Source organism: Mobula birostris, chromosome 5 (assembly GCF_030028105.1).
Source record: "Mobula birostris isolate sMobBir1 chromosome 5, sMobBir1.hap1, whole genome shotgun sequence".
Lineage (NCBI taxonomy): Eukaryota > Metazoa > Chordata > Chondrichthyes > Myliobatiformes > Myliobatidae > Mobula > Mobula birostris.
In genome coordinates this window covers 184128656-184144283 of record NC_092374.1, presented here as the reverse complement: position 1 = coordinate 184144283, position 15628 = coordinate 184128656, and the positions used below count along the sequence as shown (strand labels likewise).

The window sequence follows — 15628 nt, the reverse complement described above, 5'->3', positions numbered from 1 at the left end:
TGTGTCAATGCCCAGCGTCCTTTCTTCACCACTTCCCTTGCTTTCTTGACACACCGAGTCCTGTTCCTAGTACTTCAGTGTCTGTGTCTTGCATTTGGTTCCGCCACCAATGCCCACTGTATGACAAATGAGGAATATAACAGAAACGTTTTCCTACTTCAATACAGAATGTGCTGGAGGAACTCAAGGGGCCAGACAGCATCTATGGAAGGAAATGGACATTTGACCTTTTGGGTTGAGACCGTTCATCTGGACTGAACAAAAAGGGGGTAATTTCAACTTTCTTTCTTCCAGTCCAGCTGAAAGGTCTCAAATCATTGTGTTCCTCCTCTACTTTGTGTGTTGCTTGGGATTCCAGCTTTTGTAGTCTCTTCTGTCTCCACCTATACCGTATGCCTATCAGAAGATCATCCAACAACATCACCAATCGGACTTGACCTTCAGCCTATATCCTAACCTAGATACCTAGAGTACAATACCCACCAGAAGACTGCGTTCAAAGTCCTGATGCAGGGTCTTGGCCCAAACGTCGACTGTACTTCTTCCTATAGATGCTGCCTGGCCTGCTGCGTTCCACCAGCATTTTGTGTGTGTTGCTTGTTATTCAAAGTTCAATGTAAGTTTATTATCAAAGTACATGTATGTCACCAAATACAGCCCTGAGATTAATTTTCTTGTGGGCATTCTCAATAAGCCCATGATAGAACCAATGAAAGACTGTAGCAGTTTGGGCACTCAATCAACCAGTGAAAAAGAGAATGAACTATGCAGATACAAAACGAAAGAAGTAATAATGATAAATAAATAAGCGATAAATATTAAAAGCATGAGATGAAAGGTATTGAAAGTGAGTCCATTGTTTGTGGGAACATTTCGTTGTGGGAACATCTGCAGAGGCAGATACATTAGAGGCATTTAAAAACCTCAGACAGACAAATTCATGATAGAAAAGTGGAGGGCTTATATAGGAAGGAAAGGATAGATTAAACAGAGTAGATTAAAAGGTTGGCACAACATTATGGGCCAAAGGGTCCGTACTGTGCTGTAATGCTCTATCTTCCAGATTTCGTGTTCTCATCAACTCGGATTTTAATAACATTAAATTTACATAAGAAGATGTCGAGAACAACAGACTGGCCTTTTTAGCCTGTGCACTACTTATCAAAGAAAATTGACATCTAGATATTGAAGTTTACAGAAAACCAACCCACACAGGTCAGGTCCTATGATGTGACTCTCAACACCCATTAGAACATAAATTGGGGGTTAACAGAACACTAGATTACCATGCTGAGACTGTGCCCACCAACATTACAGCTAAAGAAAAGCAGCGCAAGTACTTGAGAGAAGGCTTGAAAGCCTGTGACTACCCTGACTGGGCCTTCATCAAGACAGCAACAAAAACCAGCAGGGACATCAGCCCAACAGACAGAGGTAAGGAGCTAAGCAGATGGAAAAACATTGTCATCCCATATGTAGCTGGAGTTGCAGAGGAACTCAGAAGGATTTTCAACAAACATCTAATCCCTGTGGTTTTAAACCTACAGCACACTCAGACAGAAACTCATCCACCCCAAGGATCCTACAGCCAAACATAAACAGAGCAATATTGTATATGCTATCCAATGCAATGAGAACTGCACAAATCTGTATATCAATGAGACAAAACAACCACTTCACAAACAGATGGCTCAGCACAGGAGGGCTAACACCTCAGGCCAAGACCCAGCTGTATATCTACACCTAAAGGACAATGTGCACATTTTGGACAGGGAGGACAGGTGGTTGGAAAGAGGGATTAAGGAAGCCACCTTTGTCAAACTGGAAAGCCCATCCCTGAAAACAGAGGGGGTGGGGTATGACACTACCTATCAGCTACTTAAAATGCAGTCCTAACATCTCTACCTCATCATCTCCATAATAGTTCACACCTCCATTCATGTAAAGATAAGACAAATGATCCTCTCATTACCTCTATGGTTCTTAACGACCCTCATGTGATTGCTATATCTTTCAACAACTCAGAGTGATGCACTATCAATTACTCCAAAAGACTGGAAGTAGGGTAAATACTGAAAGGCTTTTATTAACAGTAAAATGGATCCACATCCATGCTGTATGTCTGTCATGGACTGAGGGAGGAGAAGTGACACAATCGCCTTTATTCAGGGTTCTGTGGGAGGAGCCACAGGAGTAGTCAGCAGAGGGGCATGTCCAGACAGGTAACCCAGTTACAACCTATATACATGGTTTACCACCTTCACCCCTCCTTTTTTGATGAAGTGACTGACAATATTTAAAAACAAGTATATTTACAGGTCAAGTCTGTCAAGCGGTCGAGTCCGTCGCTGTGATCTACGTAGCACTGGTGCTGATTGTACCGGAGACGGTGGTTGTGCTGGCTCCAGCCTGACTTGAGGTGCCAGCACGTTAGGCGTCGGTAATCCCTCATGGGTGTGTGTCGTGCCCGCTATGGGAGTGTGGTGTGGTGTCTGTGCAGGGCTTGGAGTGCGCGGTGTCTCGTGGGTATACATCGGTGGGTACGGGGTCAATAGTCACCACGGAGTGTTCAGGGTAGCGGCTCGGTGCTCCTGCGGGCACCAGGTCGCGGATGGAGACTGTGTCCTCCCGCCCATCAGATAAAACCACGTACGCATACTGGGGTTCGCATGAAGTAAGTGAACCCTCTCGACCATCGGTAAGTATGTATTGCTCCTCGCATGTTTCCGGAGCAGCACTGGCCCCAGGAACGTCAACCAAGTTGGTAGGGTGGTTCCAGTGGTCGACTTTCTGGGAAAAGAAAAGAATCACACATAAGGAGTGGCATTGGTGGCTGTGCATAACAGGGAGCGGATGGAGTGGAGTGCCGCGGGAAGGACCTCCTGCCACCGGGAGACCGGCAGTCCCTTTGACCTGAGGGCTAAGAGTGTGGCCTTCCACACCGTGGCATTCTCCTTCTCTACCTGTCCATTCCCCCGGGGATTATAGCTCGTGGTCCTACTAGTTGCAATTCCCCTAGCCAGTAGATGTTGGCGCAGCTCGTCACTCATAAACAAGGACCCTCTGTCACTGTGGATATAGCATGGGTATCCGAACAGAGTGAAGAGCTTGCGCAGGGCTTTTATGACTGACGTGGTAGTGGTATCGGGGCAGGGGATGGCGAAGGGGAACCACGAGTACTCGTCGATTACGTTAAGAAAGTACATATTGTGGTCGGCAGAGGGAAGGGGGCCCTTAAAGTCGACACTCAGTCGCTCAAAGGGGCGGGTGCCTTTTCGGGTCGGTAGAAGTGCGGTTTGCACTCTGCGCAGACTTGGCAGTCCCTGGTCATCGTCCTGATCTCCTCAAGGGAGTAAGGCAGGTTCCAGGCTTTCACGAAGTGGAAAAGCCGGGTGACTCCCGGGTGGCAAAGGTCTGCATGTAGGGCGTATAGCCGGTCGATCTGCGCGCTGGTGCACTTTCCCCGGGATAGGGCATCGGAGGGCTCATTGAGCTTCCCAGGCCTGTACATGATGTCATAGTTGTAGGTGGAGAGTTCGATTCTCCACCTCAGAATTTTATCATTTTTGATTTTGCCCCACTGTTGGTTGCTGAACATGAATGCGACTGAGCGCTGGTCAGTCAACGGGGTGAACTTTTTGCCGGCGAGATAGTGCCTCCAGTGCCTAATAGCTTCCACTATGGCCTGGGCCTCTTTCTCCACCGCAGAGTGCCAAATTTCAGGGCCCTGAAGGGTACCTCCACCGGACTTCCCTCCTGGTTGAGGGGAACAGCCAGTGCGAAGTCGGAGGCGTCACTCTCTACTTGGAAGGGAATAGACTCGTCCACCACATGCATTGCTGCTTTGGCAATGTCCCCTTTAATGCGGCTGAAGGCCACGTGGGCCTCAGCTGAGAGGGGAAATGTGGTGGACTTGACCGGTGGGGGGGGGGGGAGGGGGCTTGTCTGAGTAGTTAGGGACCCATTGGGCGTAATATGATACAAAGCCCTTTTGAGGACTCTGAGGGTGTTGGGAAGAGTGAGTTCCAACAGGGGGCTCATACAATCAGGGTCAAGGCCAATGACTCTATTCTCCATGACACACCCAGGGATAGCAAGTTGGGTGGTTCTGAACACACAGTTGTCCTTGTTATAGGTGAGATTGAAAGCTTTGGCTGTTTGGAGAAATTTTCAGAGGTTGTTGCCGTGATCCTACCGGTCGTGACCGCAGATGGTGATGTTATCCAGATATAGGAACATGGCCTTCAGTTCGCACTAGTCCACCATCTGGTCCAGTTCCCTCTGGAAGACAGATACACCATTCGTGACACTGAAGGGGATGCGCAGGAAGTGATAAAGCCTGCCGCCTGCCTCGAAGGCAGTGTAAGGGCGGTCCTCCCGGCGGATGGGGAGCTGATGGTAAGTGGATTTTAGGTCTATGGTCGAGTACACCTTGTACTGTGCTATCTGATTGACCATATCCGTGATGCGGGGTAGAGGGTACGCGTTGAGCTGCGTGAACCTATTGATGGTTTGGCTATAATCCACAATCATCCTATTTTTCTCCCCGTTCTGAGCAACGACCATCTGGGCCCTCCAAGGACTTGTGCTTGCCTCAATGATCCCTTCCCTCAGCAGCCGCTGCACCTCCGACTTAATAAAGGCTCTGTCCTCGGTGCTGTACCTCCTGCATTTTGTTGCCACAGGTTTACAGTCGGGGGTCAGGTTGGTGAACAGCAGTGGGGGAGGGATCCTGAGGGTGGAGAGGCCGCAAGTGGCGTCTGTAGTGCGGCATTTGGCATGGTGTTGGGTGGGATGTGCGGGTCAGTGTGTGGGGGTGGTTTGTAGCGGGGTATGTGACGTATTCCTACAAAACTGAGGATTTCTGACAGTGATTGGTGGGAGGGGCTCATCATACTCCATTGTCACGCTTTTCAGGTGGCTCTGGAAGCCAAGCCTCAATACCACAGGGGCACACAGTTGAGGCATGACCAGTAAAGTCTCAATATTCTGTGCCCTGCACCACTAGCTACACAACCCCCCAGATATCTGTTGTACGCAACCCGGAAGCCATGGTGACCCTCTGGCTTACTGGCTGTATCATGAGTCCGCAGTGCTGCACCATGTCCAGGTGGATAAAACTCTCCGTGCTGCCTGTGTCAAGCAGGCAGCTTGTCCTGCGCCCCTCCACCAGGATGTCCATCATTGACCTTGCGAGCTGGTGGGGAACGCTTTGGTCGAGGGTCACGGAGGCCGGAGTTGAGTTGCTGTCTTGGTCCGGTGCGGTGGAGTGCCTGGTAAGCACCCATGGGCCGTAGGCGGTGCGAGGTGGCGCCGACCAAGATGGCCACTCCCATGTCTCGCACATGGTGGCGGCGTGCAGGCAGGATGGCGACAGTGAAAATCGTGACCCCCATGCCTCGCACGCGGCGCTGCTCGATCCCGCTCATGGTTTGGACTTACAGGCCTTGGCGAAGTGGCCCTTCTTTCCGCAGCTAGAGCAGGCAGCTTCTCGGCACTATCAATTACTCCAAAAGACTGGAAGTAGAGTAAATACTGAAAGGCTTTTATTAACAGTAAAATGGATCCACGTCCATGCTGTATGTCTGTCCTGGACTGAGGAAGGATCAGTGACACAATCTTCTTTATTCAGGGGTCTGTGGGAGGAGCCACAGGAGCAGTCAGCAGAGGGGCATGTCCAGACAGGTAACCCAGTTACAACCTATACACATGGTTTACCACACAGGGTTTATAAGCTGGAAAACTACCCACATGGATCAGAACTGAAGAAGCCTCTCGGATGAGCGGCAAAACGTCTTCTAGACAGCACAGAAAGTCTAGTTGCCTTGATTTACTACTCTTTAATATGCTGTGGGCTGTTTGGAGGAAAACTTGGGTCAGCAGGACCATGTGAACCAAAGGCCTGTTTTCACGCCGCATAGTATAATTAAATGTGCCTCTCGCCACAACAGATTCCAGAGTATGCAATCTTACTGGCTCTCCATTCAGCCTTGGATCACCAGGGAAATAATAATACTGAAGTCAGGCTGCTGTTTATTGACTCAGTGTTTAACACAACCATACCCTCAGTTCTAAAGAACAAGCTCCAAAACCTGGGCCTCTGTACCTCCCTCTGCAACTAGATCCTTGACTTCCTCACCAGGAGACTACAATCTGTGCAGATCAGAAGTAACAATCTCCTCCTCAATGACAACCATGCTTACCTACTGTTCTACTCTCTCTATACCCACAACGGTGTGGCTAGGCACAGCTCAGACGTCATCTAGAAATTTGATGACAACACAATTATTGCTGACAGAATTTCAGATGGTGATGAGGAAGGGTACAGGAACGAGATAGTTCAGCTGGTTGAGTGGCATCACTTCAACAACCATGCAGTCAACATCAGTCAGAACAAGGAATTGATTGTGAACTTCAGGAAGGAGAAATCAAGGGAAAACACACCAGTCCTTATCAAAGGCTCAGCAGTGGAAAGGATGAGCAGTTTAAAGTACCTGAGTATCAACATCTCTTTGATCTATTATGGATGCAACATATTGATGCATTTACAAAGAAGGCACAACAGTGGCTATACTTCATTAGGAGTTTGAGGAGAATTGGTGTGTCACCAAAGACACTTGAGTATTTCTACAGATTATAGTAGGGCATTTGACAAGGTTCCACATGGTAAGCCTATTCAGAAAGTCAGAAGGCATGGGATCCAGGGAAGTTTGGCCAGGTGGATTCAGAATTGGCTTGCCTTCAGAAGGCAGAGGGTCGTGGTGGAGGGAGTACATTCGGATTGGAGGGTTGTGACTAGTGGTGTCCCACAAGGATCGGTTCTGGGACCTCTACTTTTCGTGATTTTTATTAACGACCTGGATGTGGGGGTAGAAGGGTGGGTTAGCAAGTTTGCAGACGACACAAAGGTTGGTGGTGTTGTAGATAGTGTACAGGATTGTCAAAGATTGCAGACAGACATTGATAGGATGCAGAAGTGGGCTGAGAAGTGGCAGATAGAGTTCAACCCGGAGAAGTGTGAGGTGGTACACTTTGGAAGGACAAACTCCAAGGCAGAGTACAAAGTAAATGGCAGGATACTTGGTAGTGTGGAGGAGCAGAAGGATCTGGGGGTACATGTCCACAAATCCCTAAAAGTTGCCTCACAGGGAGATAGGGTAGTTAAGAAACCTTATGGTGTGTTAGCTTTCATAAATCGAGGGATAGAGTTTAAGAGTCATGAGGTAATGATGCAGCTCTATAAAACTCTGGTTAGGCCACACTTGGAGTACTGTGTCCAGTTCTGGTCACCTCACTATAGGAAGGATGTGGAAGCATTGGAAAGGGTACAGAGGAGATTTACCAGGATGCTGCCTGGTTTAGAAAGTATGCATTATGATCAGAGATTAAGGGAGCCAGGGCTTTACTCTTTGGAGAGAAGGAGAATGAGAGGAGACATGATAGAGGTATACAAGATATTAAGAGGAATAGATAGACTGGATAGCCAGCGCTTCTTCCTCAGGGCACCACTGCTCAATACAAGAGGACATGGCTTTAAGGTAAGGGGTGGGAAGTTCAAGGGGGATATTAGAAGAAGGATTTTTACTCAGAGAGTGGTTGATGCATGGAATGCTCTGCCTGAGTCAGTAATGGAGGCAGATACACTAGTGAAATTTAAGAGACTATTAGACAGGTATATGGAGGAATTTAAGGCGGGGGTTATATGGGAGGCAGGGTTTGAGGGTTGGCACAACATTGTGGGCCGAAGGTCCTGTACTGTGCTGTACTATTCTATGTTCTATAACTGTGGAGAGCATTCTAACCGGGTTGAATCATTGTCTGGTATGGAAAGGCCACTGCACGGGATCGGAAAAAGCTGCAGAAAGTTGTAAACTCAATCATCTCCATCATGGGCACCAGCATGCAAGGACATTTTCAAGGAACATTGTCTCAAAAAGGCAGTATCCATCATTAAGGACTCCCGTCACCTAGGACATGCCCTATTCCCATTGCTACTGTCACGGAGAAGGTACAGGAGCCTGAGGTCACACATTCAATGATACAGGAAGATCTTCTTCCCCTTTGCATTAGATTTCTGAATGCACATTGAACCCATGAACATTTCCTCAGTACTTTTCCCTCTGCTTGCATTAGTTATATAATTTATTTTTATATATGCTTCTTAATTAAATTCATAGTTTTTATGACTAACTGTTGCAATGTACTGTCTCCGCAAAACAACAAATATTAAACCCGATTCTAAAGAGCATAATAAATCATCCCAAGGTGCTATCAAGCAGTATTTACTACCCAGCATATGGAGAGATATTTGAGTTGGCACAGTTGTACAGAGCATAGATCTGAACCTCAGCTTGATCCTTGATCTGTGCTATCTGTGTATGGAGGTTTCACATTCTCCCATGTGTTTTCCCTCACATTGCAAAGGCAAGCTGACTGGTTAAGGAGCTACTGTAAATTGCCAGTACTCTTTAGGGGAGTGGTAGAATCTGGAGACAACTGATGGAATTGGGTCAACAACTCAGATGATGTGTCTCAACCTGAATCATTACCCTCCTCAGACGTTGCTGAATCTGCTGAGTCCCTCCAGCAGTTTTTTTTTGCTTCAGATTCCAACATCTATTTAAAGAGATTCTGTTTTGCACAGTGCCATCAGGTCCCAAAATGCCTCACGACCAGTGATACACAGTTGCACATAGAAGAGGCCGTGAGGTTCCATTGCTTAGAAGGGAATTCAAGAGCAGTGTCTGCAGACAGAGAACACAAGCCTACTGTAGGTGGTGTGATGAACCAGGAAAATAAGTAACAGAGGCACACACAAAATTAGCTACACAAGAGAGTAAAGAGAGAAAGAAAAAAAGACAGTGCAAAAAACCAAAGAAATAACCACGGACTGATTCCATGGTAGTGCAAGAGGTGGTCTGTAGTGATATATTGCTGTGGCAGGTTTAGGGTTATGCAGGTAGGTTCAAGAATTTGATAAATCGTGAGTTTATGAAGACATGATATGTCTGGGATTCAAAAGCCTTTGAGTTGCTGAGCAGTATTATTAACCTCCTGCAGTACTATAGGAAGCAACAGAAATGTTACTGGTTAGAAAGCCTGGGTAATTGTTCACCCTAGCCTATATAAACTCATTGTTTTGCATCGCTTACACAACAGTTCCTTTGTTCGGTGTGCAAGCATTGCTCTGTTTATCCACCTTGCAGCTTCCTGTTCTACAGAACTGGACTAACTGCACTACCTTTTGGAGTGGTTATGTAATCAGGAAGCCACATTTGAAACAAATAGGTTTTTCTGCAGACAAAGCCTCGAATGTCAGATTTGCAAGTGGGCCAGAGCTATCTTGTGGAAAGCACCTAATCAGTAGATCTTCCCATTGGTTCAAAGTTAAACTAAAAGAAGCATAACAGGATGACACAATGCCAGGATCTGTCCTGGATCCAAGACTCAGATGCAATGATGATGTAGGCACATTTGGGGAGATTTAATTTGTCACCAAAGATTCTTCCAAATTTCGATAGGTGTTGGCAAGAGAATGTGCAGCGGACTCTTGCTGACTGCCCCAGCACATCCTTAAGTTTGTATGGCTGCTAACGCAAACAACACATTCATGGTATGTTTTGTTGTACTGTACATGTGATAATAAATAAATGAACCCAAAAAGAAGATATAATGTGGTTTAGGAGGTTTATTTTTACCTCAATATGTGGTAAGAAAGGAGCTTAATTGACGGTCTGCCTCAAAATTTCCTGAATCCTCTGAACCTACCAAGTGCATTGCAGGAATATTGGCCCAGGTGTGCAGTTTTTATCTTCTTATTTAAAAAGAAAGGGTGAATACTGAGTTGTTTCCACTCAAGGGGAGCGGGAGTCTCAATCGAGAGGGAATCATTATAGTGGCAGGGGCAATTACTTAAAGCAGCCTCACATTTCTGTGTATTGCTCTGGATTTCCAGCATCTGCAGAATCTCTTGTGTTTAGTGTTTTAGAATGGGGGTGTATAGTATTTATTTTGTGCAGAGGATTTTGAATCACAGAAATTCTCAATGCCACAGTGTTGTGGGGGCAGGATGTCTGGGAGTTTTTAAAGAGGAAGTCGATATATTTTTGAATGCTCAGGGAACTAAGGGCATTTGGGGAATTGGCATTCAAGAGGAAGCCTGGAGCAGATCAGCCATGATCAAACTGAATGTCAATATCACCAAACCTCCATCATTAAATTTTGCTTCAGTGATGTGATTTCCATTGGAAATATTTTGTGTTAAACATTCAGAGTTCTACTTCACAGAAACAGGGCCTTCAGCCTAACTTGGCCCATGTTGACCAAGATGCCCACTTTTGCTAATCCCATTTCCTGGTGTTTGAATCATATTATAATTAATAACATCAAGAGGCCAACCATAAACATAAGAGATTCTGCAGATGGTGAAAATCCAGTGCAACACGAATAAAATGCTGGAGAAACTGTAGGTCAGGCAGAGGATCAAACAGTCAACATTTTGAGACCCTTTAACAGGACTGGAAAGGAAGGGGAAGAATCTGGAATAAGTAAGTGGGGGAGGGGAAGGAGTACAATCTGGTAGGTACATGTGGGTAGCGAGTTTGGGTGAGCATACGGTCGAAGAGCTGTAGGGTAGCAGAGATCACAGATGGGGAGCAGAGAGAGAATATCTCACTGAACTCCAGATGAAGGGATGATTTAAACTTTTTCAGGGTAGGCATACCTTGAAGAGACTTTGCTGTGGAGCAGCAAATCATAAACAAGAGATTCTACACATGCTGGGGATCCAGAGCAACACACACAGAACTTCATCTGCTCAATAGAGACATGCATCCATACCAAATACAATATCTCTCTTTGATAACGTTTTCTCACTTTGCTTAAAGACTGCAAACATGGCTTTCGTATTTTATTATCCTTGTTTTATCTTAGGAAATATTTCACCTTTGTTCTCCAATGGATGGAAAGAGGTGACAGCAAACTGTGGCTTTCTGCTTTTATGTCATTTGTATTCTGTCTTTGCCTCACACTGTGATTCAGATTCATTTATTCATCCCATGTACATTGAAACGTACAGTGAAATGTGTTGTTTGCATTATCAACAAACATAACCACATACACGGACAGACCTCCAACTCCAGGACAGCCCTCCAGCCTCCAGCCTCCAGTCTACAGTCTCCCTTCAATTTTCAGGCTTCAATCTTCATTATCGATCACCAGAACCACCCTTCAAAAGTTCAAAGTGCAAAGTAAAATTTATTATCAGAGTGCACACATGTCACCACATACAACCTTGAGATTTTAACAAGTCCACAGAACAGTAACTGTAAACAAACTGCAAATGCAGATAATAAATAAATAGCATTGGAAAAACAAGCCTTTAATAGCAAGATAAAAGTGCCCTTAAATGAATGTAGTTATTCCCTTTTTTTCAAGATCCTGATGGTTGAGGGGTAGTAACTGTTCTTGAACCTGGTGGTGTGAGACCTGGGTCACCTTCTACCTGATGCAAGTAGCGAGAAAAGAGCATGGCCTGGGAGGTGAGGATCTTCGATGATGGATGCTGTTTTTCTGCAAAAGTGTTTCATGTGAGTATTGGGAGGGTTTTACCCATGATGTACTGGGCCAAATCCATTAACTTTTGTATGATTTTCAGCTCAGAGGCATTGGTGTGCATGTACCAGGCTGTAAAGCAGCCAGTCAATACTTTCCACCACACATCTAGAGAAGCAACTAAGTGTCAGTCTGAATCTGAGGGAAGAGAGCAAACATGACAGGAACACTTCCTGTTGGTGCTACATAGTCCTGCAGAATTCATTCACCTATTCCCCGATGTATAGAAGGCCCTACAATATCTTCTCACTACCTTCACAATGCCAGTGCTGTCTACCAGTCTGTACAGTTAATAAATACCTGGGACCAAGGTATTGTGGCTGTAATGCTTCTTCTACCTTGTGCCTCACCAAACTTACTGAACTGCTTTTATTTGACACCATTGTTACTGTGAAACATCTCACTTTCGGAGATCGCAGCTCTGCTTGTTATTTCACACTTTATTTTCACAGTCACTTTATGATGTGATGAAGATTTCTTATTGATTCTTCTAAAATAATTAAGACCAGACCACGAATCCCTGAACTCCCATTTCACTTTTAGCTTTCTTTTTGCACTAATTATTTATATCTTAAACAGTTCTTCTTGCAGCTTATAGCAACTTTTATGTCTAGCACTGTACTGCTGCCCAAAAACAACCTGTGTCAGTGATAACAAACCTGATTCCGAGACAGAGGACGAGAAGTTCCTCTCTGTTCTGTTAGGCCTCACTGTAACAGTGCAGGCTGTCATAGGCAGATGGGTCAGAGGGAGAATTGATATAAAGGACAAGAGGTTTAAAGAGGCCCAGTGAAAGGTGCAGGGGAGAGTACCATTTTAGGTGTTGAGCGAGAGTGGATAGAATGGGCAAGACAAGCATGGGATGCAGAGGTTTGGCAGGTGCGACGTGAACTCAGAACACTCTGTGTTGATCGAGAGGTTGCACAGTGCGTAGATATGTGGAAAATTGATGGCCGCATTGCCTTGCATAACGTGCAAACAGCAGGATGCGGATTCACACCATGTTCCAATACCGTGCCTGTTGGTGCGATATTAAGTTTCAAGTTGCTCGTATGGCTTCACACAGCAGAACATGAAGATCACAACCACACTCGACTACGACCTGTGAATAACACTGAACAAGATTTGCTCGCTTGCTTTGGGTGGCTGTGTCAAAAAGACTTAAAAACTTAACGGATGGGGAGGGGAACAAACAGAAAGATCCGACAAAGGGAATGTTCTGGAACAAGTAGAGCAGTTTGAAATTAACATGCTTGCATTGACACTCATGCTCCGAACCCCCTGGATACACAGTGCTGGAAACATCAAGCTGATACTCTCCCTTCAGATTACTTTCTATTTTACAGTTTCAGTTGGATTGTGAACAATGCAATGAAACCAAGTGCCCAAGAGATATGCTCAAAAATCATTTTAATATTTCTCTATTAGTAAGGTGACATTCTCCCTGAAACTGGAAATCATTTTATGTACTGCAGCCTGCTGGGTGCTCTGAAAAAAATTTTGTTGAAGTTACTGAGGTGGTGGGGGTGGTTTGTGTGTAGAATTTTCTTGCCTCCATTCTAAATGGCTGACTCTCATCTGGTCTCGTATTCTCTTGCAGCAGGAGAAGCCTCTCTAGCCTTCTTCAATGATGAAAAATGTGCATTTTCTCCAGGCAAATAGAAAGAAAGAAAATAATTGGAGTGTTGTAACAGAGAAGAGAGCAAAATCCCACAGTTGGCCAAGAAGTATATGTAGAACCCTGCTTGTGATCTCCAATATCTTAATTTGCAACGTTGAGGTTGTTAGGGCGAATGAGTTAGCTCATTGCTGTATACACCAGGATGGATTGTTTGCAGGACCTTACAGAGCAAACAACATACATGGTAACAATAAAATCAGTAATAAGTATCAGCAAAGAAGACAAAGGCACACAATGGTGTAAAAACTGTAGTGCCATCGGAAGTATTAAAAAAGAAATTCTAAGTTTCAAAGTTCATAGCAGATTTATTATCAAAGTACGCATAAAAGACCACAAGACATAGGAGCAGAATTAGGCCATTTAGCCCATCGAGTCCACTCTGCCACTTCATCATAGCTGTCCCTGGATCCCATTCAACCCCATACATCTGGAATCTATCAACTTTCGATTTAAACATACCCATGGACTTGACATCCACCGCAGTCTGTGGCAGAGCATTCCACAGAATCACGCTTTTTGGCTAAAAAAAAATCTTCCTTACTTCTCTTCTAAAAGGTTGCCCCTGAATTTTGAGGCTGCGTCCTCTAGTTTCGGATCCCCCACCAGAGGAAACATCCTTTTCATATCCTCCTTATCTAGTCCTTTCAATGAGATCCCTAGACATCCTTCTAAATTCCAGTGAGTACAGGTTCAAAGCTGCCAAATGCTCCTCATATGTTAACCCCTTCATTCCCAGAATCATCCTTGTGAATCTCCTCTGGACTCTCTCTCCAATGAAAACAAATCCTTTCTGGGATAAGGGGCTCAAAACTGCAAGTGCTGCCTGACTAGTGTCTTATGAAGCTTCAGTAATATCTCCTTGTTTTTATATTCTATTCTCTTTGAAATAAATGCCAACATTGCATTTGACTTCTTTACCACAGACTCAACCTCTGAATTAACCTTAAGAGAGTCCTCCACGAAAACTCCTAAGTCTCTTTGCATACCTGATGTTTGAAATTTCTTGCATTTAGATAGCAGTCTGCACTACTATTCCTTTTATAAAAATGCATTATCATACATTTCCCAATACTGTATTTCAGCTGCCACGTTTTTGTCCATTCTTCGAATTTGCCAAAGTCCTACAGCAATCGCATTGCTTCCTCAGTGCTACCAACCTCGCCACCTATCTTAGTATCATCTGAAAACTTTGCCACAAAACCATCAATTCCATTACCTAAATCATTGACAAACAATGTGAAAAGTAGCAGTCCCAACACTGACCCCTGAGGAGCACCACTAGTCACTGGCAGCCAGCCCCCTTATTCCATCTTGCTGCCAGCCATTCCTCTATCCATGCCAGTATATTTCCTATAATGAGGCACCTTCTCAAATTCCTTTTGAAAATCTAAGTAAATGTCTAAGTATTGCCTCTCTTTGTCCACCTTGCTTCTTTGAAGAATTCCAACGGATTTGTCAGGCAAGATATCCCTTCACAGAAACCATGCTGACTTTGACTTATTTTATTATTAGTCTCCAAGTACCCTAAAATGTCATCCTTAATAATGGACTCCAACACTTTTCCAACCACTGAGGTGAAGCTAATTGGCCTATAATTTCCTCTCGTTTGTCTTCCTCCATTCTTAAAGAGTGAAGAGACATTTGTAAATTTCCATTTGTCTGGGACCATGTCAGAATCAAGTAATTCTTGTAAAATCATGACCATTATCTCCTCAGCAACCTCTATCAGGACTCTGGGATGTAGTCCATCTGTTCCAGATGATTTATCCACCCTAAGACCTTTGAGTTTGCCTAGCACTTTTTCCTTTGTAATAGCATTGGCACTCACTCCTGCTCCCTGACACTTCCTGTCAGATCACGAGCAGGTGGTAAGAGTGGGCTCCCTCACTTCTGCCCCTCTTACCCTCAACACAGTTGCCCCTCAGGATTGTGTACTAAGCCCCCTCTTTTACTCTCTGTATACCCATAACTGTGTCGCCACCCACAGCTCCAATCTGCTAATTAAATCTGCTGACGACACTACACTGATTAGCATAATCTCAAATAGTAATGAGGCAGCCTACAGAGAGGAAGTCATCACCCTGACACAGTGATGTCAAGAAAACAACCTCTCCCTCAATGTTGCAAAAACAAAGGAGCTGGTTGTGGACTACAGGAGGAATGGAGACAGGCTAACCCCTACAGACATCAATGGATCTGGGATTGAGAGGATAAACAGCTTTAAGTTTCTTGGCATAAACATCACCGAGGATCTCACGTGGTCTGTACATAGTAGTTGTGTAGTCAAAAAGGCACAACAGTGCCTCTTTCACCTTGGATGGTTGAAGAAGTTTG

At 45.0% G+C, this 15628-nt stretch overlaps 1 long non-coding RNA gene across 1 annotated transcript in view; it reads left to right on the top strand.

The window, feature by feature from the left end:
- The window catches only part of LOC140198116 (uncharacterized), a 55785-nt gene extending 42322 nt beyond the window's left edge, over positions 1-13463 (top strand). The window contains exons 2-3 of the long non-coding RNA XR_011886102.1: positions 11437-11588; positions 13214-13463. This is a non-coding gene — a long non-coding RNA (uncharacterized lncRNA). The remainder of the gene's footprint in view (positions 1-11436; positions 11589-13213) is intronic.
- The last annotated feature ends 2165 nt before the right edge of the window (positions 13464-15628 follow it).